The sequence below is a fragment of the Callithrix jacchus genome, chromosome 13 (assembly GCF_049354715.1).
Source record: "Callithrix jacchus isolate 240 chromosome 13, calJac240_pri, whole genome shotgun sequence".
Classification (NCBI taxonomy): Eukaryota; Metazoa; Chordata; class Mammalia; order Primates; family Cebidae; genus Callithrix; species Callithrix jacchus.
This window is the reverse complement of record NC_133514.1, coordinates 99478903-99491733: the sequence shown is the minus strand read 5'-3', so window position 1 is coordinate 99491733 and position 12831 is coordinate 99478903. Positions and strand designations below refer to the sequence as shown.

The 12831-nt window shown below is 39.4% G+C and overlaps 1 long non-coding RNA gene across 1 annotated transcript; it reads left to right on the top strand.

Annotated features, from left to right (window-relative positions):
- Positions 1–272: 272 nt before the first annotated feature.
- Positions 273–9609, top strand: LOC144579105 (uncharacterized). Its single transcript, XR_013525990.1, has 2 exons — positions 273–379; positions 8847–9609. It is a non-coding gene; the product is annotated as an uncharacterized LOC144579105 (long non-coding RNA).
- The last annotated feature ends 3222 nt before the right edge of the window (positions 9610–12831 follow it).

Sequence of the window (12831 nt, the reverse complement as noted above, 5' to 3'; positions counted from 1 at the left end):
TGTTGATTGAATTTACTATTCATTCTAATGAGCTTGAGAACATTAATAGATAAATTTGCCATGCTGAGTATGTACAATAAACATTTCCTATTGAAATTCTATATAATCGTCATTATTTTTAGATGTGGTTTATTATTCTGTTTGTGGCTCAGAAATCTAGGCTTATAGTCAGAAAGTATTGTTTAAGTGCTTTGATAACTAATGACTTCCTATGTGATGCTGAGTTTGAGCTGAAGTTTCCATATCTGTAATCTGGGAATGATAATACCTAGTCTTACTTACTCCACAGGGATGTTCTCAAGACACCCAGAATAGAAGCACTGTGTCATTCAAGCATTCCTGATGGCTGGAGAGCTATCCTCAAAATGGCACTGGCAAAGTAAGTTTTATGATTCTTACTTGTTACAAAGGTAGAAAGATGTGGCTATGGAAATGTTCTCCATGCAATTAGGAAAAAAAATTTGCTAAGAGTAAACATGAGTGTTGACATTGATTAAGCCTTTTTCTACATGTAGGGCAGTATCTTCAGGGTAGTTGGCTTTTACAGCATCCTGACATTGACATTCCCAGGAGGGCAGGCATTAGCAGCACTGTCCTTTCACTGAACTCTGTCTGCTGCCATTGACTCATGCTCCACCCTCCTCTCCAATACTGCTCAGACAGTGGCCCCTTTTCTGGGTGGAAAATCCATTAACAGGAGCTAGGCTACTCACACTTCATCAGGAGATATTGCTGAATCATATGGGTTTGCTAGAGCCTCAAAATCTCTTCAGTAGGAGATTCTGGCCCTTCACATGTAACAGGTTTATGCTCATTTTGTTAACTCTGCAAATGTGACAATTTGATGGGGATATTACAATCAGCATGTGGAAAATCAGGTGATACCAATTACCTGCTGATAGACTGATATGAAAACATAATTAGAATGTGCATCATATAACCTTGGTGCATACTGAGCCAAAAGGGGGACAGGGGGTCAGGAGGGGGTATTTATTTTACAAAGGTAATTTCAAGATCTTAAAGTTATATATTGGGCATCTTTCAAGTTTTGTTGTTGTAATGTATTTCTTCCTTCAGATTACAAGTAATATCTTAGACAAAAGAGAATTGCAAAGATAAATGCATGCATATATTCACTGCAGCACTATTCACAATAGCAAAGGCATGGAATCAACCCAAATGCCCATCAATGATAGACTAGATAAGGAAAATGTGGTACATATACATCATGGAATACTATGCAGCAATAAAAAGAATGAGATCATGTCCTTTGCAGGGACATGGATGAAGCTGGAAGCCATTATCCACAGCAAACTAACAGAGGAACAGAAAACTATACATTGCAGGTTCTCACTTATAAGTGGGAGCTGAACAATGAGAACACAGGGACACAGTGAGGGGAACAACATTTCCTGGGGCCTGCAGTGGGAGGGCAGGGAGGGGGTGGAAGAGCATTAGGGAAAAGAGTTAAAGCATGCTGGGCTTACTACCTAGGTGATGGATTTTTAGGTGCAGTAAACCACCATAGTACACGTTTACATATGTAACAGACCTGCACATTCTGCACATGTACCCCAGGACTTTAAAAAAATAATAATTTTAAAAAGAGAGAATTGCCATTAAAATTTTAAACTTCCTCTGCTTTCTCTTGCCTGCCAATTGGAGATGATGATATTTCCTGTTAATATGCCCCTTGGGGATTAGGAAGAATGTTTTATTTGTCATCATGATTATTGTGATCAAAACCATAGTCAACCTCAGCCAGTTACTGAATGCTCTTAATCTTGGCTGTCAGATTTTAATGCATAAATATGAACATAAAGAGTCATCCAGAAGAGGCATCCTCCTCTTTCTATCCTTTCCTTTCTCTCACTCTCTTTTCTTTTAAATCCCTAGGAATCACTCCATTACCAGTGTTTTTGCCAGCAGTCATTTCATAGGAGGCAAATATTCCTTTCCAGAAGTGTATGCCTGACCTTTAAAAAAAATGATAGGTAGATGTTTGGCAACTCAGGTTAACAGAATATCGGTACTGTATTTCCATTCAAAGAATGAGTCCATATTCTGTTTTAGCATCTTTAAGTTATCATTACAGTCATTTAAGATCATTTGTTAAAAAGTACAGCTAATTACATTTCTACTGTTACTATATATGGAAAATCAAAATATCAGCTATAATATTTATTGTTTCCTCATACAAAAGGGAAGAACACAAATCCTTTTAATTGTATCTTTAATAATAAAAAGGAACATTATCATTACTAGCAAAAGATGTATTACTTCCACGAGGCTTTGCACACCAGCATTTTGTCCTATTACTCCCCTGTTAAACTCAACAACACTAATTATTGGGGCCTAATAAGGCAAAATTACAGTATAGACCCTAATGAAGTCTCCAGATTCTTAACAAACTCTGTCTTTCCACATCATTCCGAAGTCACCATTAGCTATGTAAAGCAGCCTAGCCTTCTTTTTCTACCAGCTTGTCTCTGAAATAATTATTTTTCTTGGTTCTCTTTGACTATTTTTCTCAGTCAAAGTTTTGGAGGTGGTTTTGTTTTTTAAAGTTAGTTTTGTTTTGTTTCTAAATCTACCTTAGTGCTGTTAAAAAACTATCCACTGAAAAAGACTCTGGATCAGAAAATAAAGGAGCAAGGGGCCAGGGGAGAGGGGCACTTAAGTCTGTTATTATTGTTACATTGAGGAGTGACATTTGCTTTATTGAATCTGCTAATCCCATCCCGAAAAACCCTCACAGACACACCCAGAAATAATGTTTGATTTGGGCACTTTGTGACCCAGTCAAGTGGAAACGTAAGATTAACTATCACCTGTGCCCCAGTTTAGTCTTAGCATGTAAAACTGTTGACCCATTGAGAGTTTGTACCTAACCTCTCGGCTACCTGACTAGCCTCAGTTCTCATGTTAAGTAATTATCTTGTCCAGCCTTCTTGGCTCAGGGACCTCCGTCTCTTCTGGTTTTTACATCAGTTGCCTTCTAAGGTTTTGCCCTTGGCACCTATGAGGTTGGGTCCACCTACCTAATTGTTGCTACTTTTGGACATATTTTCTGTTCCAGTCAGACTGGAGAGAGTCTATGCTTATTCTTGCATCTTTGCTCATTTCTACTTCCTCTCTGCCCCCATGCAGATTCTTTTCTTTTGCCCATCTGAGTGAGTCCTGCTGGTTCCAGTCTCTTCATCAGTCTGGCCCAGTACTCCCTAAGACTTCCCTTGATCCATACGTTTCATGCTGGTCTCCCAGTCAAAGGTCTGTGCTTTTCCTTTGGGCGCATGCGGCCTTTCAATGTTGTTTAGCTGCCTTCCTCCCCAAAGAGATCCCCATTTGTTGGGAGCATGAGCTAATGAAACTTCTTGGGGATCAGCATCAACCTTCATAACTTGGAGAAGGTGTCTAGGCTGGGAAAGTTGAGCTGGGTACCAGCAGTAGGAGATGGAGGGAAAATTGGTGTGCTCTGGAAAGAGGTAGGGAGAGGAAGGGAGAATGCTTTGAGGAGAAGGGACGTTGAACCAGAGAAATGACAAATGATTTTTCTTTCTTTTGTGAAAGGCCCTTTACTATGCAAGTTGGGTTCTCTTCTATATGCAATCTAAAATCAAGACTGCCAAAAGAGCAAATATCAGAGTCTTTTGTATCATGACTTTCTTGTGGTCTGGGCGCCACATAATGTGAAACCTAAAAAGAGTTATTGTTACTCTCTCTCTTTTTTTTTTTTTGAGACATAGTTTCTCACTCTGTCATCCAAGCTGGAGTGCAGTGGTGTGATCTCAGCTCACTGCAACCTCCACCTTCCATGTTCAAGAGATTCTCATGCCTCAGCCTCCTGAGTAGCTGGGATTACAGGTGTGCACCACCACACTTGGCTAATTTTTGTGTATTTAGTAGAGACGGGGTTTCACAATGTTGGCCAGGCTGGTCTTGAACTCCTGACCTCAAGTGATCTGCCTGCCTTGGTCTCCCACAGTGCTGGGATTACAGGTATGAGCCACCGCACCCAGCCTTATAAAGAGTTATTCTAACTAAACATGGCATCATTTCACGTATCTATGGGAGGTATTCAATAAATAATAATACAATGGGGCATAGAAGTAAATTTTATGGCCTATGTTCCATCTTGATGATGTCAAATCCTTTAAAAACAAGGGTTCAGAGTACAGAGATCATTTTCAGGGAGAAAAAAATTAAAGTTTAGTTTATGGTCTCCCTTTATGCAATTTATACATTTATATATAAGCTTCGTGTGGGAATAAATAAAAGCATTATTCTCAATATGCAATATTCCTTTTCTGCATGCTATGTCTCATTAGAATGGCAATGGAGAATGTGCATCCCAACATATGCATGGTCTTCATTCATCCTTCTACTTAGCCTCACCCACTCTTGGCTTTCCTACTGAGAGATCATTGTTTCTTATCATTATGTTCCTTCCTTGCCTATTCAACAACATACATGATCCAGTCTTTTCTTGCTAATTGGGATTCCTGGCTTTTCATCTCCTTGGCTGTAATTGCTCCTGAACAACACCCTTCCTGTCTGGACAGGTTCCTGGGAAGTTCCTTTCCCACATGCTCTTTTTGCCTGCAGCTCTCTACTTGGTGTATTGTCCTGCAGACCTCACATCTTACTTGAGATGGTGCTAATTGTATCAGAAGTATGATAACAGGAGTGGCAGGGCAGTCATGATGATATGGTGATAAATTTGATGGAGTGAGAAAGAAATCGATGACCCTCTTAAAAAAGCTGGTCCAATGCTCCTGGAACAGAGTGATTTGAATCAAAGAGAGCAATAGGAAAAAGACAAAAAGGGTGTGTCATTCTAAAGTGAAGTGGAGAAGGAAGTTTTTTGAATAGTGTGGGCAAACTGCTTTCATTTTTCAGGTAACAGAGGGTCACCACTCACATAGCTGGAGATAGTCTTTCAACATTTGTTTTTTAAATTACATCTCCTAAATTAGAGTTATGATTATGCATTTTGCTTTTCTTGCTGATAGCCTGGAATAATCACCTATACTGGGTTCAACTTACATTTTTTGGAGGTCCATGTACACTGAGGCACCTAGAGATTTAATTACAGAGCTCAACCTTTCTCTGTTATTTTCAAAGACAGGCCCCTGTAATCAAGCCCATCCTTGGCAACTCTTCACTGGAAACTCCTTTGACATCCATTAAGTTGCTCTCTCCATTAATGCCTTAATAAGTCTTCAGAATCAAAGAACAACTTAAAAATAAACATAATTTCAGAGACCAGAGCCAGAAAAGCGCTGTAAGTTAAAGGGTGTTTGATATGCCACAAATAGGAACACGAAAACATTGATTAGGGAGATATGAAGGGGATCAGTAAGCCCCAGGAAGAATTAGATGAAGTGATGATAAGTTTGGAATTTGTGTAAACTTGAGTATTAACCTCTAGGCTACCTGTAACATTTTAGCCACACTTAGTTTTTGAAACTTTTGGAAAAGCATTTCGAGAGACTGCCTCCTTGAAATGGTTAGAATTCAAGTTATTACTGAAATTACATTGAGAGTAATATGTTCTAGTAACAGCTGAAATGTAGCATAGAATTCCAGAAACTCTCAACAAGATCCAGGAAGCTGTATCCTGAATACCGTAGTCAGGAAAGAAAGAAGTTTCTCTGTTTCCAAGATAAGAACCATTTGTGTAACACCAATACTTAACTTCAGAAAGACATGCATTATGTGGTGTAATCAAACCCGATGCTTTCAGATGACTTACTTACATCTTCAGTGTGGATAAGATAAAGAACAAAAATGCATCTAAACTTCCGGGCAATCCAGTTGACTTTGCCGTGTAAGAATGGAATTCCCAACACTTAACACATTCAGCTATATGACAGAAAGTGAATCTATGGATATGGTATTTTGTGAATGATCTTTTAAATAAAAGAAAATCTTACGGGGTGGGGGGAGAAAGAAGTATTGGTAACATACTTAATCCCACTGCTTCTGAAAATGTGATTTGAGTTTGTGTCCGTGTGAATAAACTAGATTATTTTCGTAAGCAAAAAACAAACATCACCGAGACCAAAACCAAAATGATTAAATCAAGTAAAGAAAGCCATTAAAAACTTATCTAGGTCAGGAATGGTGGCTCACACCTGTAATCCCAGCAATCCCAGCACTTTGGGAGGTTGAAGCAGGCAGATCACTTGATGTCAGGAGTTCCAGACCAGACTAGAGACATGGCGAAACCCTGTCTCTAGTATAAAAGAAAAAAACAATACAAAACTTAGCCGGGAGTGGTGGCGGGCACCTGTAATCCCAGCTACTCAGGGAGCTGAGGCAGGGATTGTTTGTTGGCATGAGGCGACATCATACCACTCTAATTCAGTATGGGTGAGAGAGCAAGAGTCTGTCTCAAAAAAAAGTATCTAATATTTAGAAAACAGATTGACTAAATATTTCACTTTGTAAGAATACAAGCTCATGTACTCATAAAAAAAATTCTCTCACATAAGAATCCAAATGTATTATCATTTCCATTTGCTGGATCCACAAATGAACTCACTTCTATTTCTAAAGAAAATAGAAGCCATTTTAAATGTGTTTCTCTGCACACACACACACACACACACACACCAACTTTACTTGTTTTTGTTTTTCCCCAACTTTTTAAAATCAAACCTCCAAACTACCTGTATCTACATCTGTTCTTTCTTTCAAAATCCTATTAGAATAAGGCATTGTTCTTCCTCCATCTGAAGTCACCTCCTTCTCTTGTGTTTGGCTTCCATTCATTCTTGCTTTTCAGAATATTTCTGAATATAATCTCTCCTCTCTGTCTTTATGATTTACTTCTCCACTGGTTTTTTTATTCAGCATTTCACTACCATAAAGTCTCATTCATTTTAAAATCACCTTCTCTCGATTATATCTTATCTTTTTTTCAGTCTCTTTCATCCTTTTATAGCTAGAACATACCTATTTGCTTCTCATTTACTCACTCCTCAGCCCATTTCAATATGCATTTAATCCCCATAACTTCACTGAAATGACTCTAAGTCACGTACAAGCTTTATGTCACTGGCTATAAGAAGCATTCTTCAAATCTCATCATGGTGGATCTCTCATAAATGTGGACCATTATCTCTTTGAAACATTTGTGTATCTCTTCCCTCTTGATTTTTATTTTATATCCTTGGCTAGTCCTTGCTAACTGCCTTTAAAGGGTAATTCCTTCTTTACCTGACCATTGAACATTCAGGTCCCTCAAGGTTTGATTCTGCTCCTCTTCTCACTCTACATTCTTTCTCTTGATGCTATCTATCATAGCTGAGTCTTCTGTTGCCATCTATGGGTCAAAGATTTCCAAATGTTGATCCCTGGTAAATCTCTCCTGAGCTTCAGAACACATACATAGCAGATAGTTTGGAACCTCCAATGGGAGGTTGTAAAGGCACCTCAACACTCAGTGTGGTTTAGCCAATACTCATAATCCTACCCTTGAAGTCTGACTCTCCCCTAATATTCCCTGGTTTAGTGAAAGTCACTACCACCCACTACAGCTGTGCAATTACAAACCTAGGAGCTCTACTTCATCTTAACTTCCCCTGCTGAATCTACCATTAAACCTTGCCAATGGGAACTTCTAAATATCTCTGGAATCAGTCCATCTCACCCCATTTCAATTTTCTTCACCCACATCCAAGCTAATATGATCTCTTGCCTAATCTTTCTAATATCCCCTCCCAAGTGGTCTCATGCTGCCAGAGTGATCTTTTAAGAATCAAACTGGATACTACTCATTAGCTTAAAACTTTTAGCTCCTGACCAGTCTCTTTCATGCTTTTATAGCTATACCATACCTACATTCTTCTCATCATTTACTCACTCCTCAGCCCATTTTAGTATGCGTTTAATCCCCATCACTTCACTGAAATGACTCTAAGTCACTTATGAGCTCTATGTCACTGACTACAATGAACATTCTTCAAATCTCATCATGGTGGATCTCTCATAAATGTGGACCATTACCTCTTTGAAAAATCTGTGTATCTCTTCCCTCTTGATTTTCATTTTATATCTTTGGCTTCCCTATACTGAAGGATCTTCATCACCTGCCTTTGACATTTCCTTGGACTTCTCTCGCAACATCTTTCCCTTGACCCTTGTCCATTAGGCATATTGTTTTTTCCCACCTTTTTCTGTTTAACTACTGGGCATCCTTTACGTTGCTGCTCAAATATTATTTTCTCAGTAATGTACATGAATTTTATAAGAATGGATAAGAATCGGATTATTATGCATCTACATCTTGCATTTAAAAGAAGGAATCAGGCTTCATAAATATCTCTGCCTTTTCTAACAAATGCATGGATTTTTATGTAAGCTCAGCAATATTTATCCTTCATAGTATAAGTAAAAACTCTTCATTAATCCATGAAATTGCTACTTGTTTGATTCTCCTTAGAGGTAAGCCTATACTGAACAGGTGGCAGCCTATTTGGAGGCACATGTGAAGTGTTACAGCAATCAGAATGTTTACTTACTGACCTAGCTAGACCAGTAGTTGTGATTTTCTACTCCAAGGCTAGAAGGCAGCTGCCAGTGAATAATTACCTTTCTTTCCTTTTTGAGGTAGATAAACTCTAGATGATGACCAATAATTCTCTCCTTCTAGTATTCATTCACCTGTGTGATCCCTTCTTCTGAATATGGAATGGGGTGGGGAGGGGGTGCTGCAACCAGCATTTAGGTAATAAAATACTGCAAAGGTAATGGGATTTTACTTCCATAATGATGTTACATAAGATTGTAACTTCAGTTTTGCTAATAGACTCTTTCTGTTTCTGGCTTTGATGAAACAGGCTGCCATATAGTGAGTTGCCTTTAGAGAAACCCAGTGGCAAAGAACTGAGGGACGTTTGTGGCCAATATCCAGCCAAGAATGAAGCTCATCATCTGACATGGTTTTCCTGTGTCCCCACCCAAATCTCACCTTGACTTGTAAGAATCTCTATCTGTCAAGGGTGGGGCTGGTAGAGATGATGGGGGCAGTTTCCTCTGTACTGTTCTCATGGTAGTTACTAAGTTTCACAAGATCTGATGGTTTTAAAAATGGGAATTTCCCTGCACAAGTTCTCTTGCCTGCCACCATGTAAGACATGTCTTTGCTTCTCTTTTGCCTTCTGCCATGATTGTGAAGCTTTGCCAGCCACATGGAACTGTGAGTTCGTTAAATCTCTTTCCTTTACAAATTACCCAGTCTTCAGTATGTCTTTATTGGCAGTGAAAACAGACTAATACACCATCCAACAATCCTTCAGGAACTGAAGTCTGCCAAAAACTACCTGAGCTTGGAGCAGATCTTCCATCAATCAAGCCTTCAAACAATATCCCAGCCCTAGCTGACATCTTGATTGCAGGCTTGTGAGAGACCCTGAGCAGAGGACCCAGTTAAGTTGTGTCTGGATTTCTGACCACAAAAATTATGAGATATTAAATGCGTGTTGTTTAAAGTGGTAATATTTTACTCAATGATAGAAAATGAATACAGTTTTCTTTTTACCATAATTGTTGTGTCTTAATTTTTGATAATCTCTTTGTAATAAAAAATAGAGCTATGTATGTTATTCAACACCTAAAGGACTTCTGCTGAATGCCTGCTCCCTATAATAGCCCATCTCAGCTTCTTGGTTTAGCTTACAAATCCCTTCAGGATTAGTGAGTAACTTTTCCAGCTTCCTATGCTATTACTCTCCCATTCCTTTCTCACTCTCTTTGCACACATTGCCACACATGATCTCTTTTTTTTCTCATTGTTTTGAAGATGCCCCACAACTGGGGGCCTTGTATAAGCTTCTCACTCTTCCTGGACTGCCTTTGTTTTGGCCTTGTGCTTCCTTATTTTTCAAGATCCAACTCATTGTTGCCTCTTTTACAGATTAGTCCTAAGTGTTCCCATAGCACTTTTAAAATATATATTATACCATTTATCATCTTATGCTATAATTTATACAGATGGAAGGGCAGTCTTTGGTGTAAACTTAGATTTTGTTTTTCAAACTTTTCCTTTGATTCACTTTTCAAGTAAGTGGCTATGCTCTTGGCATTTCTTTGTTTGGGGGAGTTTTCTCAGGGTAGAAAGCAAATGTTTGGAGTTATTTGACTTTCCTTTTTGTCGTTCTTCAAAATCAAACTTACTGAGTAGATTGTGCTGGATATTCAAAAAAGGGGAACAAGGAGGTAGGAGGGCCTGGAGAGTAGTGAAAGACAGAGTCCCTTGCTGCGGAGGAGGCAGGGTACCACCACAGTGCTCCAGGAGAGAGCAGGAGGCATAGTCGATGGAAGAAAATGCTGGACCTAGGGAGCCAGCCCCTGCTTTAGTCTATCTAGTGTTGCTATAAAGGAATATCTGAGACTGGGTAATTTTTGAAGAAAAGAGATTTCTTTAACTCATGGTTCTTCAGGCTGTACAAGAGGTATGATACCAGTAGCTTCTTCTGGTGAGGGCCTCAGGCTGCTTCCACTCAAGGTGGGAGGCAAAGGGGAGTCAGCATGTGCAGGTCACATGATGAGAGAAGAAGCAAGCAGAAGGAAGAGGCCAGACTCTTTCTAACAACCAGCTGTCTATGGAACCAATCAGAGTGTGAACTAACTCACTTTCCAACCCAGAGATGACATTAATCTATTCATAAGAGATTCACCCCCGTTGCCAAAACACTTCCCATTAGGCTTCACCTCCCAACACCCCCACACTGGGGATCAAACGTCAACATGAGATTTGGATGGTACAAACATCTAAACTACAGCCACTCCCAACCTGAAGATGAGCACAGGACTCTGGCCATCTGAAGAGTTCCATGTCCCAGGCACAGATTAGAGACAAATTGGCTGTGAACAAGAACATTGAGTATCTCCGTGGCAAAAAAATCATATCAATGACCCATAATTGAAGGGATTTCCCTATCTGTGTAAGGTCCAGGGGACATCCCCCCTTGGGTGGAGAAAGGAAAAATAATGACTGTGACAGTTTCCTGCAGTGTGTTGGGGAGGCTTGGTACATAGTTAGATTTAACTTGAGTTAAAAAGAACAAAAGAAATCTGATATTTGTTTCATAACTGTTTGTAGATGAAGACTTATACCAGTATGAATGATCCCTAAGTGCAAGAAGCATGAAGAAAACTACGTCAAGTTATATCATCATCAATTTGCTCAAAACCAGTGATAAAGAGAAAATCTTTATAGCAGCCAAAGAATAAAACATACATCACATACAGAGGAACAAAGATAAGGATGACAGTAGATTTCTTGTAGGAAACAGTGCAAGTGAGGAGGCAACGGAATCACATTTTTAAATTGTTAGAAGAGCAAAGGTGTCAGCCTATGATTCTTCATCCAGTGAAAATATCTCTTGAAAATGTAGGTGAAATAATGACTTTTTCTGAAGTACAAAAGCTAAAAGAATTTATCACCAGCATACTTCTCACTACACAAAATTTTCAAGGGAGTCTTTTGAGGAGAAGGAAATGATACCAGTTGGAAATATGGATATACACCAATGGTTCTCAACCGAGCCCTCTGGACATGTGGCAATATCTGCAGATGTTTTTATTTGTCGCAATTTGGGGGAGAGTGTGTGGAATGCTATAGCTTCTAGTGGGTAGAGGCCAGGGATGCTACTAAACATTCTACAATGCACATCACTTCCCCCCACGACAAAGAATGTCAGTAGTAATGAGGATGAAAATCTCTGGTCTAAACAGAGGAATTACATGAGTAAATATAAATATTTTTGTAAGACTTAAATCTCCTTAAAAGATTATTGATTTCCTGTGCTAGTCTATTTTGTGTTGCTCTAAAGAAATACCTTAGGCTGGGTAATTTATAAAGAAAAAAGGGGCTGGGTGCAGTTGCCCACATCTGTAATCCTAGCACTTTGAGAGGCTGAGGTAGGTAGATCACTTGAGGCCAAGAGTTCCAGAAGAGCCTGGAAAACATGGTGACCCAGTCTCTACTAAAAATACACACACACACACACACACACACACACACACACACACACACACAATTACCCAGGCGTGGTGGCTAGCACCTGTAATCCCAGCAACTCAGACGGCGGAGGCAGAAGAATCACTTGAACCTGGGAGGCAGAGGTTGCAGTGAGCCAAGATCGTGCCACTGCACTCCAGCCTGGGCAACAGAGTGAGATTTTATCTCAAAAAAGAAGAAAAAAGGGAAAGAAAGAAAGAAGGTAGGTTTATTTGGTCACAGTTTTGCAAGCTGTACACAAAGCGTAGTGCTGATATCTGCTTCTGGTGAGGCCCCAGGAAGCCTATAATCATGGTGGAAGGTGAGGGGAGAGCAGGCACATCACATGATAAGAGAAGGAGCAAGAGAGCAGTCTGTGTCAGGCTCTTTAAACAAGAACTCTGGTGATTAATAGAGCAAGAACTCACTCATCACCACGAGAAGGCACCAAGCCATTCATGAGAGATCCATCCCCATGACCCAAACACCTGCCGCTAGACCACACCTCCAATATCCTCATGATCACCTTTCAACTTGATATTGGTAGGGGACATGTATCCAAACCATATCAACATTTTCCCTAAAATAATAACAATATAATACAGGTTTCTAACATATGTAAAAGTAAAATCTATAACTTTTTACAGATTAATAAAATAACTCAGAGGCTGAGAGTTGAGAAACAGAAGTATACTCTTGTGTGGTTCTTATACTGTGTGGGATGTAGTGTAATATCACTTGAAGTTAGACTGTGGTTAGCTAAATATGTATCCTATACATCCTAAAGTAACCACTACAATCATACAAAAAGAAGATGTACA